Raw genomic sequence first — 16,412 nt, forward strand, 5'->3', positions numbered from 1 at the left:
ACAAATCAAACAAAAAGTTGTTAATAGTAAATTATATAAACTTAAACCACAACTCACGTAATTAACTTTAAATTATAAATTAATTATACCATAGTTATATTAACTAATTAACTAGTACGTATATATTTATAATTTCCTCAATTTTATATCATTGAGTGACACATTGTTGTGTGGTCAAGTTAGCACAAAAAAGATACGGGTTGGACCCACCTAACGCAGTTAGAACGTATTTTGATTACTTGTATACAATTGACAATATAATATAATATTATATGTGTGATGTATTGATTTTACGCCCTATAAAACCACACTTGGTTATGCGTTATTACATGCAAGTGAAAACTACAATATTACAAAGATTAAGAATTAAGATCGACATGATTTATATTATCATGAACATCAGTATTACTATTAAGTTAGCTACTATTGCAACCATTTTAGCCCTTGCTATATGGTGGTGGCGCCACCGCCGTCTGCCACTGGCAACGGCACCCCCCATAAATTCATCCATCAATTTCTCACTTGAGGACGCCTAACTAACAGGTAATTCTTTTTAATTTTCTCCGTCGGACTACGTCACTATCCGTTGTGGGGCACGTGGATAGTGATGTAGTCCAACATAATTAGATATCCTTAGTTTTAGTTATATTTTTCTTAAACTTATTGTGCTATAAAAATGTTTATTGATTTAAATGGGCGGTATGATGTTTTATACATCGTAAAGTTTTATACTCCTCTGTCCCTAATTACTTGTTCACTTTTACCTTTTTAGTTGTTTCTAATTATTTGTCCATTTTGACAAATCAAGAAAAAAAGACAAACAAATTTCCTATTATACCCTCAATTAATTACTTTGAAAAAAGTATAACTTCTTCAAGATCTCAAGTTTTTATTCATTTGAATAATTTCATCTAATTAGTTTTAGCCATTTTTAACAACTTAAATTATTTCAAGTGTTCAAGTTCATTTCTTTTCAATTGACTTTTCAAAATTATCTTTTTTTACTTAATTATTTATCAAAGTTAGTCAAATAAAATAAGAAAGTTAAAATTATTTTCTCTTAAAGTTGAATTGATTAATTAAAACAAGTTATTTCCTTGATTTCTTTTTAGGGAAAAGGGTCAAATATGCCCCTAATCTATTCGAAAAGGTCTAGATATACCCCCATGTTTAAAGTTTGGCTCACTCGTGCTCTCGCCGTCCAACTTTTCGTCTAGATATGCCCTTATGGGCGTTAAATGCCAAATGGAATTGCCACGTCATTTTTACATTACCACGTGGCATTTATATTAAAGGGAAAAGGGTCAAATATACCCCTAAACTATTCGAAAAGGTCTAGATATACCCCCTTTTAAATAAACTACCCAACCCGTTTTCAACAAAAAAAATTCGGTAAATCCCGAAAATGAGTAATTGACTAATAAAAAATAGTAAAAATATGAAGAAAAAAAATATAAAATTAATGCCAAAAATTCACAAATAAATATAGTAACCTTAAATTTAACAATTTCAACAATTTTTTAAATTTTTTTTTTTTTTTTCGATGAATCCCGAAAATGAGTAATTGATTAATAAAAAATATGAAAATGACTTTATGCTGAATTATTAGGTTATATTTTTTCAAGTAAAAGAATGTTTTTATTAATAAAAAAATTGTATCATTTAATATTTTCAAAACATATTAATTCTTCTTTTAATCAAATGCATTAATAATAATTATTTTTATTTAAAATTTCGTAAGAATAACTTCAAAAATGTTATACAGGTTTGTGATAATAAGTGTTTTGCTATGGAACCCCTCCATAAGAGAATCACAATTAAACGGTTTAAGAGTAAAAGAGAAATTGAATTTGGGGCCTGAATTCTCTGCTGTCTGAAAGGTAGGGTAATGGCCCATTTCTGAGTCTGCTGAAACTTTTGGGTTTTGGCCCATTTCTGAGCCTGCTGAAACAATAAATAATTTGATTATAGCTTATATCTTGATGAATGTGATTACTTGCTAATCAGAAAAATGTTTAATGTTCATTGCCATTTGATTTGTTGAGGGAACTTGCTTAGGACTATTTAGTGCAATTTTTTATCCTTGTGGGAGAGATGACTGCTTAACTGAACCTTTTTTTATTGGTTTCAGCCGAAGTAAATCCACGAGATCAAGGATTTCCTCCTAACAGAAAGGAGAAAGGATGCACGTTCTGTCAAGATCAAGAAGAACAAGGATATGGTTAAGTTCAAGGTTCGCTGCTCTATGTTTATGTATTACTTGAAGGAATGTTAAATAATATATGTTGTCCTCGTATATTTAGGACTTGAACTCGTGATCATATGAAAGAGATTGTTATTCTTGTTGATGAGAGGATTCAATAATTTATTGTATAACTAGTTATCATATATTATGCAAGGTTTAATATCTCCACATATTTAAGTGATTTCTATTACAGTTCAAATTCAGATTTGATTGTTTATTCTAAAAGATTTATATAGATTCATAATTCATTTAGAGTTCTCTAAATTGAAATATAGCTTACTTACAAGAGAGATATCAATAGTTACAACTAGAATTTTCATAACAAAGCGACTAAAACGTTAGTTCAAAATCTACGCTTATCGCGCAACTCTATATCACTAGTATATATACCTATAGAAAATCTATCGTACTCAAAACAAGAATGAGTCATTTATTTGAAACATCAAATGTTTTTATTACATCAAACCCAAATATCACATTAATTAAATACACAGGGTACACTAGTAGAATAAACCAACTATATTGTATATAAACTCATTTTGCTGATGTACGCTGCTTCATAAATGCTTCATTTATCCTCATCCCTATAACACAAATTAAAACATTAATTAGTACCAAAAAAACATTCAATTTAAATAAGGGTAATTAACTTTTTTCTTATATACAATTAATTAATAAATTATTTTCAATTCAATAGATTATGGAATCATCTCAACCTTTGATTCCTCCGTTATTTGTATTACATGTCTTTTATATGAGTTAATTTGTGTTGTCTGGTCTTATTAGAGTCGTATAATTAAAAATTGGTTCTTTTTTTTTTGTGTACAGTTTTTGGCTTCTTTTTTTTTTTCAATTTTGAACATCCCCTACATCTTAATATATGCTCGTACATCTTGTCTATAATTAATTGTGCTAATTTAAATTTGACAATCATTGTAAATTTTATTATAAAATGGGCAAATTATATCATCTTTCAAACTAGAGAATTTTATGATATGAATTAAAAAATAATTAAGTAGATATGATTGCATCAAGTCTTTCATGATTAAAATAAGTTGTAGGACCAAGAAGGAGTCAACAATTATAGTAATATAGTCCAATGAGCATATGTCAAAGAGTATTTTGGTCGAGCTTCATGTCGTAAAATACCAAATACATTTATTATACTCAAATTATTATAATAAAACAGATATTTAGTGACAATAAATTTTTATTTCAACAATATTTAGCAGTAGTTGAGTTTAGAGTAGTAAAAATCCTTAAGCAAACATTTGTATAAAGTGTTAATTATAAATATTCATATTTATTACTGTCGCTAAATTCTTTATTATAATTTGTTGTAGTGAACAAAGAATCTAGCTATAAAAAATAAATTAATGGAAAAAGACATAAATTCACCTCTGAATTGTTTTGAAAAATCAGTTACACACTTAAACTATCATGTTGATTTATTACACATTTTTACGATTTAAAAAATGAATTTATTTACCCCTTAAAACTAACATGGCAAAAAAACAAAACACATTTGGTAAATAATAAAATAATAAAATAAATCAAAATCCTTTTTCCACCACCACCTCCACCCTACCCCCGCCCCTAGCCCCCACCCCTCGTTTTCTTGTAATATAAATCAATCAAAATCTTTTTCCACCACCTCCACCCTCACCCTCTTTTTCTTGTTAAAAAGGTAATCAAAATCTTTTTCCACCACCTCCACCCTCATCCTCTTTTTCTTGTAAAAAAGGTAATCAAAATCTTTTTCCACCACCTCAACCCTATCCCCACCCCCAAACCCCCCCCCCCACCCCACCCTCCCTCTTTTTTCTTGTAAAAAAAATTAATCAAAATATTTTTCCACCACCTCCACCCTATTCCCACCCCACCCCTCTTTTTCTTGTAAATTTTTTTAGTCAAAATCCTTTTTTGATCACCACCTCCACCCTACCCCCACCACTCTTTTTCTTGTAAAAAAAATTAATCAAAATCTTTTTCTTGTAAATTTTTTTAAATCAAAATCCTTTTTTCATCACCACCTCCACCCCACCCCCTCTTTTTCTTGTAAAATTTTTTAGTCAAAATCTTTTTCCACCACCTTCACCCTATCATTTAGTGTGATGGTTGGTGAGTGTAAAGAAGAGGGAATTGAAGGTGTGAAGAAGAAGAAATTGAAATTGATAAGTGTGGTGATGGTGACTTTGTCCTTTTGATGGTGATGAGTTTGGTTATAGGTGTTGAATTTTGTGGTGGTTCTTTACAATATGGTGACAATGGTGATGGTTTCATGAAAGAAGAAGTAAGTGAATGATTTCTTTTTTTCGAAATTTGACATGGCAGTGAGATGGCATTAAAAACACTTCACTTTTGAGTAGCACATGTAATAGATCGTCATGATAATTTAATTGTGTAACTAACGTAATCTCTTAGAAGTGAAGTTTCATAACTTCCACTTTTATGAAAGGTTTTCTTTTAAGTGGAAGTTATATTCCTGAAAAATAAGAAATGTTTTTACTAACATATATCATTGATTAAATAATTATATCTATTGATGACATAAAAACGATAAATTTGAAAGAAAGTAATTAACATTATATTTTATTGATTACGTGAAACACTATTTATTTTACCCCAAAATGAAAAAGGTACCTTTGTAACTTAGTTAGACATCCTCAAATGAGACGTGGATGGATGCCGTGGCGGTGGTGGTGGTGGAGGAGCGTCATGTTCATCGGCATTATGGTTGTTCTGATGGCGGCAGCGTAGGATAATGTGGAAGCACCACCATAGAGCTACGGTTACAATAGTAGAAATGAAGGCAAATTTGAGAGCCAAGTTAATTGTTATGTGGATGTTCATGATCAACTCCATGATAAACCTAAATTATGAATTATAATATATAGTTTTATAGAAGAGTATTACATTGGTTTGATATTGCATGATACCGTCATAGTCATACGTTGAATTAATTAAATATGGAAAATGATAGGTGCGCAGCCACTACAAAAAAAATCATATATTGCTGCAAAATTAGCTGTAGCTAAATATGAAAAAATTTCATGGCTAAACACTTTAGCTACAATATTTTCTTCCGTAGCATTCGTAGCAAGATGTAGTGTGGCTAAAAGTTAGCTACAAACTTTACATGGTCCGTGGCTGAGAACTAATATCTATTGCTACCAAATTTTTGAGTTGTAGCTGTACTGATAAAAAGTTTTTGCCACGCAAAATATATATATAGCAAATAACTTTATTCTTTTGCCCCGTCAAAAATGATTTATAGTTATCTTTTTAGATACAGCCACAAAGCTATTACATTGTAGCAACATATTTAATTTGGTTTTCATGTAAACAGAAATGTATAGCTATTTCTGGCTATAACATGAAGTATTTGCCACAAGCATTTTCGAATTATAGCTAAAAATTCATATCTTTAGCCATGAATATATAGAATTTTAGCTAAAAATCCATTTGCTACGTGTCACGACCCAAAAATGGACGTGATGACACTCGTCTTATTCCACCAAGACAAGTCAGCCTAAAACTCAACCATTACAATAAAATGCGGAAATTTCATAATTAACTCAAAAATACCCCAAAAATCTGGTTGTCACATGTACAAGTCTCTAAAGTATTACAATTGATTCAAAAGAAATACACAAGTCTCAAATGACCTTGTTTCTAGAATAGAACAAAATCATAAATAGGAGTAAGAAGGTCTGCTGAGATGACAAACAACAACTCACAAATCTCCAAGAAGCCTCGGAAAAGAAGAGAATATATCACAAAGGTTCGGGCTAGTAACCTACAAAAAAATGTAGTAGCAAGGGGTGAGTACCAAACCATGCGGTACTCAACAAGTAAACCTCTAAACACAAGCTAAGGGGATAGAATACGGGTACTCCTTACACCCAACCGAACCTCCACAACTACAACCTGCATAAAATCAGCCCAACTTAACAATTCACAATTCACATAGCACATATCTCAACAGTAACATTCTAACAATCACATATTCTCAACAACAAGCTCAATATTCATCAATTACAATCTCCACGACTACAACCTGCTTAAAACCAGCCCAACCTAACTGTTCATAATTCACATAACACACAACTCAACAACACACTCTAACAATTACATATCCTCAGCAACAAGCTCAATATTCACCAATCAAAATTCCACAGAAAGGCACTCACAAGATCAACAAAGCACAATATCAAGTTCACTAATGATAAATATATGCAATGCAATGAAATGCAATGTCAAGTATAGTGATGCATGTCTGACCTAGTGATACACACCCGCTGTCTCTCAGTCCAAGACCCATGGGGGGACATATTTGTCAATGCATCCATCGCGGCGCGCGATACGTCCCTCGATATATAGTATCCATCGCGACGCGCGATACGTCCCTCGAAATGGTACATCCTCTTATCACATAACACTTATCACAACCATATCTCAGAACTAATGCAAATGACATGTTCACACAAATAATGAGGAGATGACCATTTTCATAATACACAATTCACAACAATACAACTGTGATACAATATCAACAATGATTCAACAAGCCTTTCAACTCAGTTTCAAACATCACACGTCAACAATTAAGCACATTGCCTTTTATTACCCCCTTTTCATCATTAGAAAATAATCAATATGTACAAGTCAACCCATCACCAAGTCTCATTACCCCCAAACACATATCACAAGGAAATACACGAATTCCATACACTTAACAAGGGTTTAGAAATCCACTTGCCTCAATTAATTCGCAATTCACTCTGAGACTTGAGCCTTTCCTTTTCGTTGAGCTTCCAAATCAATGCAATCTATTCAAGTACATAGTCACAATAAGATTCCGAAACTAACAACACTCATGTTACTATGGGCTTAGCCTAAACCCAAAAGCTTACCCAAATTTATAATTAAGTTCCTAAGTCTTGATGCCCATTAACTTGTCAATCCTTCCAATTCCTTCAAATACCGTAAATCTAATGACATCCACAAAATACGATACACCTAATATTTAATTACCTATTTTAATATATCAAAACTAAAATTACTGATAATAACATAAGAATTATAGATTTTCGGAACCACTGATTACGAAATCAGTGGTGGGAATCGATAAAATCAAGACATTAATATGTCACCTGCAGGTTCCTAACTTTATAATATGAAATCATTACTTTATCCCCACAATTTTCAAAACCCACCAAGTATACAACAATGACATTATTCCTTTCCAAGAAATCAATTAGGTCTTAATATATATAAAGTAACAATCTAAATCCTTTAGTGAGCATTCAACATACTACTTGAAACTGTAGCGTAGCATTTATGGAATATATATATATATATATATATATATATATATATATATATACTCCTAACAATTCAATTCCTTTAATTTCAAAAAATTGATGACAAACCAAAAAGGAATATAATAATAATATTAGCACTGTTTCTTGTCCCTTATTATGTTCAAAGCCGCCAGAAACAATGCAGCAACACAATATGACTTCACCATTGCCAACTTTCAATTTAATACAACATATATACTAATATAATAATATTATATATTGGCTACCTTCACTAAATTCCAAAAATCCCCACGAATCACCACTACCCACTCTAATTAATTTCATATAAAAATTGAATTTAACAACATAATCAACGGTTGGAAACCAAAGGTTGTAAGTGTAGAATTTACTAAATTACAACTAAATTGCTTACTTGAAAGTTGAATGGTGGCGAAGATCTCTGTGTTTGTGCTCGCCGCAAGCGCAGATGATTTCTTTCTTCTCTTTTCTAAATTAATTAGGTATTTAAAGTAATAATTCTTACTAACCTATTTTTAATATTTCAGACTTGATTCATTATTATTAAAAATAACCAAATTACCCGCAAATTAATTAATTATAGTTAAATAACTGTTCAAAATTATCAAAAATGACCTTTCGGGTCATTACACTACGAAAAGTCAAAATTTATATACATGCTTTTTTTACGTGATATATATAGAAAATTTGTTGCATTCAATATATAATTCTATTATTATTAGAGATTTTTTCGCAAGCTTTATTAGTTCCCAGAGCTGCATAATGTAGCTATGAATTATTTTTTAAGATTTCAAAACACTTCCTAAATTACATATAATTACAATTTACAATTTTAAAAATATTTATAATTATATACAACTCCTGTAATACACTATCTTGTTTGAGTACAAAGCAGTATAGTCTTCTCTTATTTCTCCTTCCACAACGTTCAATTGAATCTTAGCTTGATTGACACCGATCTTGGCATTTAGATGCTTTAACTCCATTGATATACCTGTCAAAATGATGAAGTATTTCAGCACCAAAAATCATTACCAACTAATTATAGATGAGAGTGTGTGTATATATAATATTTCAGGAAGAAAACAAATTTATTTATATATATCATTAACTAAAAAATTTGATAGATACAAACAAAAAAATGCAAGAAAAAAAAAAAAAACAAATCAATAAACTTTTACTTCTTAAAAGAATCTTCACCTCAATTGTGACATTTTTTGCGGTCTGCGAATTATGACTCCTCTCAACACTATTCAAACTTTAAAATCTTCACGATCTGTTCATAAATAAGATGTAATATTTTTTAAAAGATCTGAAATAATCTAAACCCAAAAATCTAAGTCAAATAAGTGAAACATAAATTCGAAAATTGTAAATAAGAAGATATGAACATACCTTGAATTTAAAAAACCTACAAAAAGAAAAAAGTTAATTAGCAAAACATTCTACATAAAAAAAAATGCAAATTAAACAAGAAAATGAGATAAAGAATAGTGGGGAGGCGATGGGTAAGGAAAAAGGGATGGGTAAGGAAGGGAGGGTAGGTTTTCTAATTTGGTTTAAAAGTTTTGGGGGGGAATTTTGGCTTTTTAAATTTTTTTACTTTTGGGGGGATATATTTTGGGTTTGGATCTAAACGTGGAAGGATTTTAATCCTTATAATTTATTTTTTATTTAATTATTAATATAAGAATGTTATATAATTGTGCATGTGGTGGCACAAAAATTAGCTACAAATTTCATTTTCATAATAAAAGTATAGTATGTATGTGTGTATATATATATTTTGTATGTGCATTTCATGTAATTTTATATAGATCTGTTCGAACTATTATAATTTTACAAAAATATGTGCGTAATGAATAATAAAATACAACAGTTACAAATAAATCTTAAAAAATATGATGAGAACTCCAAATGAGGCACGTATTTTAATTTTTAAAATTAATTTATTTGAAGAAACCAACTGTAAACTTTAAACTTTGGTTACTAGTGTGCAAATTTTCAATAAAGTCAAAAATAACCAATTTGAGCCCAAATAAAAATACAGTCTTACAATAATCATAAATTCATATTAAATTATATAAAAGAATTTTAATTGGAGGAATCGCGAAGATTTACCCTTCTTTATGTATTATAGTTTTGTTATTTGAAATTTAATTGACACTTATTTATATCAATATCACGTATTTATTTAAAACTTATAAACAAGACTCTATCAAGTTTAATCGAGTCAAATGACCTTTAATAACTCTAAACTATTAAAAGATATTGTCCCAATAAATCACATATGTGTCAAATAATAATTCTAAAAACACTTGGTCAGGATAAAGTTTGACTGAGACTTATTGAAGGTTTACTAATGATAAAATTAGTTAATTGAAGTAAATATAATCACTTATTTATTAGCTTAAGTTATATTTAAGATTTGCAAGCTATAAAATTGAGTTGAATCGAACAATTAATACTTCTAGTTATATTATATTGATAAAAATATTATTTTGATGAAACAAGTTTAAGTCAAACAACAATTTTAAAAGCACTTGATCAAGATGAAATTTCAATGAGACTTGAAATTATGTTAAATTCGATATAATTAGTTAATCCAAATTAACAAGATATAGTCACTTATTTATTGAAATTATATTTGAATATAAGTAGAGTTTAAAAATTGAATCGGATCAAACAATTAACACGCCTAATTACACTAGATTAGTATTGCTATAACTACATTTCAACTCGTGATAAAAAATAATTATTAACTATGAAATTTATCAAAATATTAATTTTGTGGTTATATTATTTTGTTATGACAAATAATTATAGCTATATGAAGACCATTATTACCACAACTTTTTAGTACTCGGGAAAAAATATTTATTTAATTATAATAGTTTATTTTAAATAACTCTTTTATGGCTAAAACATTACTATTGATATAGCATGTTTCAATACGTGGAAAAAATTAATATATGACTATATCATTTAATTATTGCTATTTGCTACATTTTATTTTATTTTGTAACTTGAGGCAAAATAATTTATTTAATTAGAATATTTTGTTTCAAATAGTTTATTATGGCTAAAGTGCTACTATTACCACAAGAAGTTTCAACTCATAGCAAAAAACTACTAATTGGGTACGAAATTTTACTATAGCAGAAAAGGCGTGGATATATATCATTTAACTATTGCGTCAAGTTTTTATATTTTGAAGCAATAATATTTATTTAGCTACAATATTTTGTTTCAAATAATTTATTGTGGCTAAAGTGCTACTATTACTACAATAAGTTTCAACTCGTAGCAAAAAGCTACTATTCGCTTTGAAGTTTTATTATAGCAGAAAAGACGTGGCTATATCATTTAACTATTGTCACATGTTTTTATAATTTGAAACAATAATATTTATTTAGCTACAATATTTTGTTTCAAATAGTTTATTGTGGCTAAAAGGTTACTATTGCTACAATAACTTTTATGTCGTAACAAAAACTTATGATCAGTTATAAAGTTTTATTGTAGCAACAAAATTGTAGCTATTTAGCCAATTATTGCCTCGAGTATTAATAATCGTAGCAAAAATGAAGAATTGGCTTTGTCAATTAGATTTTCGTGGCTAAGAAAATTTACGAGTTAGTAGATATCTACAGAAGTCAAATTTGTGTGGCTATTATGATGTAATTGCTACGAATTTTATATTCATAGCTTAAATTTTGTAGCTATAGATACTGTCACACCCCTTTTTGCGCATGGCGGCGGAAGGGTTTTTCCAATTTAAGTGACGGTATTGATTTAGGGATTATTTTTAATTTTCAGAGTCACCACTTGGAATTGAGTTATGGTGTTCCAAGTCACCTTTTTGTTTAATCCCTAATCATAAGGAAATGACTCTTTATTTGGTCTGCGAATCAGAAATTTGGGTAAGGAATTTTGTTGACCGAGGGGAAGGTATTAGGCATCCCTCGAATCCCGTGGTTCTAGCACGGTCGCTTTTATTGACTTATACTTATCTTGATGTATTTTTTGGATAATTTGTGTCTATATGCCATGGTTTGCTTATTTTTAATTGTTGAATTTTTATTAGTCTTAAACCGGATGCATAACTGTATTATCGGTCTTGACATTTGGAGACATAACTGTCTTCCCCTCTCGAGTTCATCACACCTCATAATCTCAATTTACACTTCTTGGTTTGAATTAACAAAATTAATTATTAAAATAATTTGGTCAAGGTGTGTAACCGCATCCTTGAATTTATTAAGTATCTCAAAAAGATGTGGAACCACATTCTTAATTGAGATGAAATTTAATTATTATTACTCATATAATGTATAATAGAGCCTACTAAATACCTATGATTATACTAAAATAGTCTAAAAATAGATAGAGACATCAAAATATTATAGTGTTCAAAATTTTCCTATATTTCAATTACCCCCACTCGGCTTACTAAATTTAATTATGTTGAATCTTATCATCTTGACGCAATTATGCTTCCAGATATTAACAAAACAGAGCATGGTTAATTTATATATATACTTTTTACTATTCTAAATCTAAATAATAAATTTGAATAAAACAAACATATGAATTAAAATCACGCTTCAACTAATGATTAATGACACATGTTGACCTATTTTATTAACAATAAAGTAAAAAATAAATAAAAAAATCTTAAGATAAATTTTTTATTTTTTGTAAGTTATTAAACCAAATCTAATAATATAATTAATGAACCCATAAAAAGCCTTTTTTAGAGAAAAGATTAAAAAAAAAAAAAAACTTTAGTATTTATACTAAATTTAAACTAATATTATCTACATGTCATATAGAATAACAGAAACACTTTGTTTTAGATAACTTTTGTACTTTTCTTTTTTTTTGCACATTTTGTTTTATTAATTTTATATTATTTTTCTTTCATTCTACTTCTCTCTTCTTCTTTTTTTATTTTTTGTTCTCAGTAAGTTTTTTTTTTGTTTTTTAACGTTCTGTATCATTTTTTTTTTTTGTTTTTGTTTATTTACATTCTGTTTTTCTTCTTTGCTTTTTATTTTTAATTTTTTGTTGTGCTATGTTTTTGTTTCTTTTTTTTTCTTTTGTTTCATTATTTTTTTTTGTTGTTCTTTTTTTAAATATTTTTTATAATATTTTTTTGACATTCTGTACATTTTGTTTTAATTTTTTTTTATCTATTTTAATTCAATTCGTTTTCTTCTCCTCATCCTAACAAGTTTATTATTATTATTTTTGTTAGAACCCTAAATATCAAGACAACACACATATTATAGCATAAAACATGACTTAATACTTTTCTAAATACGATCAAACAAAGAATTCATTCAAATTAGTAAGACACAAACATAAAAAACTTTTATAATTAATTAAGGAAAAAGAGCGAGAAATGGACTCTTAAGCATGTAAGAAATACTCACATGTCATATAGCATGTTCGAATATATTTCAGTACACAATATTAATAATATTAATAGATTGAACACATACGAAATCTGAACAACTTCAATATATTGAAATTAATTCTTGCACAATAATGACATAAAATTATGCAAAAAATAAAATACAAATAAATGTTACCTCTTGTGAAAATTAGTTAACGAGAAGAAAGAACAAATAATCAGGAGCCACTAACTTGAAACCGCGAAAACAGATTTCCAGATCTTCAATCACAATGTGAGAAAGTACAATGTATGTATTGCTTTTTAATTAATGCCTATATCTTTGTGTGTGCCTTTTTTGTGTGTCTATCCTTTCTTTTTTTTTACTGTACGTATGTGTCCTATATATATAGGATAGGTTTTTTTCTTTTTTTGCAGATTTTTTGGTACGTGTGTGTGGGGGTCTCTTTTTGTTATTGACTTTTTCTTCCTTTAGTCATGTGAAGTGGGAGTGTAGAGAATTGTGGGAAAGTGGGAGTGTGGGGGTGTATGGTATTGTTGTTGTTTATTTATTTATTTATTTTAAAAAGCAGCAAAGTGTTTTTGCTCTTCTTTTCCTTTTATTTTCTTACGTGTAGTATGTTTTTGGGTAGGTATAGGAGTGGGGTAGGTTTGTTAGATTAATTAGGTTATTTTTTATTTTAATTTTAGTTTTATTCTACTTTTAAAAGAATAATAACTAACTACAAATAATAAATTATAATAACATATAAACTAATTATTTAAAATTAATAAAAATCTAAGAAAAAGTCAACTAGCTATATATATAAATAATACTAGCTTATTTATAAAAACTTAATTTCAAATATAGATTTTTTGTAATCTTTCATTTCTTTTAAACAATTGACAATAAAACTTACCTTAAAAAGTGATTCTATTTTGTTGTTTTCAAATCTTTTAAAATAAACTTAATAAAAATAAGAGAAAGTCAAAATATTTAATTTATATTTATAAAATATTTCAGCTCTAAAAATGGTGTAAAATTTTAAGTTCGGTCAAAAATTACGTGTCTACAGATACATTGTGTTGTAGTGAGCATTTTAGGCCTGGTTTCAAATTTAGATTAAGACATCATTACACGTTTTAGCACTTGTTTTCAAAAAAGCCTTTTTTTAGGGCTAATTTCGGGGCGCGGCATATTAAAAATGCTTCGCGACGTAAATTAAAGACGTAGATTCATAGGGTGTAACAACGATAATAAAAAATATATAATTTGAAGCAAATACCTTTACACACTCTCTGTGTCCGACTTTGAGAAGGCTGACAAGTTGAAGATACTCCCTAGATTGATTAGAAGATACTCGAAGAACTATTGTGTTCCTTTACCGTTTTCTTATCTAAAGTTTTGTTACATAAATGTCCCATGTCTTTTTCAATAATGACATGTGACATATGAGAAAGCTACATATTGAATATAATAGTAATGCAGCACGTTATAACGTTGATTTCGAAAAAATATTGGAATAAAATGATGAAAGTATTATATATTCTAGAAGGACATGTCATTGCGTCAGAGCTGATGTGAATGGAATTTATAAAGAGTTTTTGTAATGTAAAAGTCAATACGTTTGATTTCTTTTTGTAATAACAGTGGTGCTGAGATCAGATTGCATGCATCTTGGTTATCTTACACAGTTACAGGTCTGATGACAAGTTTGGAAGAATTTAGTAAAAATTATGAATTCAATGTATTATATTATTAGACATTGTTAATTTTGGATAGGGGTGACAATTGAATGGATTAAAATGGATCAAGACAATAAATAGGTCAAGACTTAATTTAATCCAGATTTGTTTGGGCCAAAATGGGTTTAATAGAATTATTAAATTTTATTTTATATGAGATTTTAATGAGGTTTTATTACTAACCAGCATTAAAAGCAAAGAAAATGAACTGTTATTTTAGTTTTATGATGACTATATTTAATGAACCGGCTGATTAATTTTCTGCCATGTGAGAAGAGAGAATAAAGCAAGTGAATAGTGCAATTAATGTCCGAGATTGCTATGATGTGGGACTAAGAGAAAAATATAGTACTCTTCTCTGTCCCTAATTATTTGTTCACTTTTGAATTGACACATCTATTAAAATAATTATTGATATAATGACTTTATCATTTTACCTCTACTAATTATGAAGGGGATGAATTAAAAACTTAAGATTTTCAAGAAGTTCTACATTTTTCAAAGTAATTAATTGAGGGTATAATATGTAAAAAAAATTGTAATTTCTTAATTTGTCAAAATAGACAAGTAATTAAGGACAACTAAAAAAAAAAAGTGGATAAATAATTAGGAACTGGATACCTAAAATATTCTTCTTCTTCTTTCTATTTTAAGAAAAAATCGTTTTTTTAAATAATTGTAGCATTCAGATTAGTACATTAGTAAAAAAATAATATTAGGTGGCTATTTCTATTAAAAAAAATAAAAATTGAATTGGTGTAAAAAGAAAAAATATATATAATTGTTTCAGATAAAAAAATTAGGAAGCTTAATTTCCACTAATTCATTGAGAATTTGTTTTTTCAGCATACATTTTTACGTGGACCTAATTCGATGGAAAAAGAATATTCTAAAGCACAATTATTTTTACATTTACGGCGGAAAAAACATTTGTTACTCGTAAAGGCAATATGATTAGAAAATTTGAAGGTGTACATGCATGAAGGTTGAAATGAATTGAAAATATTAACGAAGTTCCTAATTTAAGTGTTTTTTTTTATTGAGCAAGACACCCAAGTGAATTGGATGACCATTTCTTTATAAACTACTCATGTTCTTTAGTTCTTTCATTACAACCTTAGATATGTCATTTAGTCTTTTTTTTTGGTGTGCAATTAATGTATCTTATTTATTGGTAATCGAGATATCAAACTTTCAATTTATATTTTGGAGTTAATCTAGCATTGATTAAACAAAGTTTTTCATTCTTGTTTATATGAATTGAAACAACTAATCTACAACGTTGGAAGCACGAACGCTCTTATACTAGTTTATATATTAAATAGGAGTAGATCATTCACCTCATACATGATAAATTTTAAGAAAAGAAGTTATAACATGACATATTATAAAATATATATATTAAACTCATAAAGTTTAATATTCTTTAAACATAGATAATGAAAAATCTATCGTACTCAAAACAAGAATGAGTGCAAACATCAAATATTTGTATTACATAAAACCCAAATATTACATTAATTAAAATACACATTCATTTTGCTGATATACGTTGCTTCATAGATGCTTCCTTTATCCTTCATTTCCTTATCCCTCTGCACAAATTAAAACATTATTCATTAGTGCCAAAAAAACATTCAACTTACTATTTACATAGGGGTAATTAACTTTTTTTCTT

General features: G+C 28.4%; 1 long non-coding RNA gene across 1 annotated transcript in view; it reads right to left on the reverse strand.

The window, feature by feature from the left end:
* The window catches only part of LOC125837117 (uncharacterized), a 34,553-nt gene extending 20,230 nt beyond the window's left edge, over positions 1-14,323 (reverse strand). The window contains exon 1 of the long non-coding RNA XR_007443500.1: positions 14,275-14,323. This is a non-coding gene — a long non-coding RNA (uncharacterized LOC125837117). The remainder of the gene's footprint in view (positions 1-14,274) is intronic.
* Between the last annotated feature and the right edge of the window lie 2,089 nt (positions 14,324-16,412).

Source organism: Solanum verrucosum, unplaced genomic scaffold (genome assembly GCF_900185275.1).
Source record: "Solanum verrucosum unplaced genomic scaffold, falcon-dt-bn FXZP01000165.1, whole genome shotgun sequence".
NCBI classification, from domain to species: domain Eukaryota; kingdom Viridiplantae; phylum Streptophyta; class Magnoliopsida; order Solanales; family Solanaceae; genus Solanum; species Solanum verrucosum.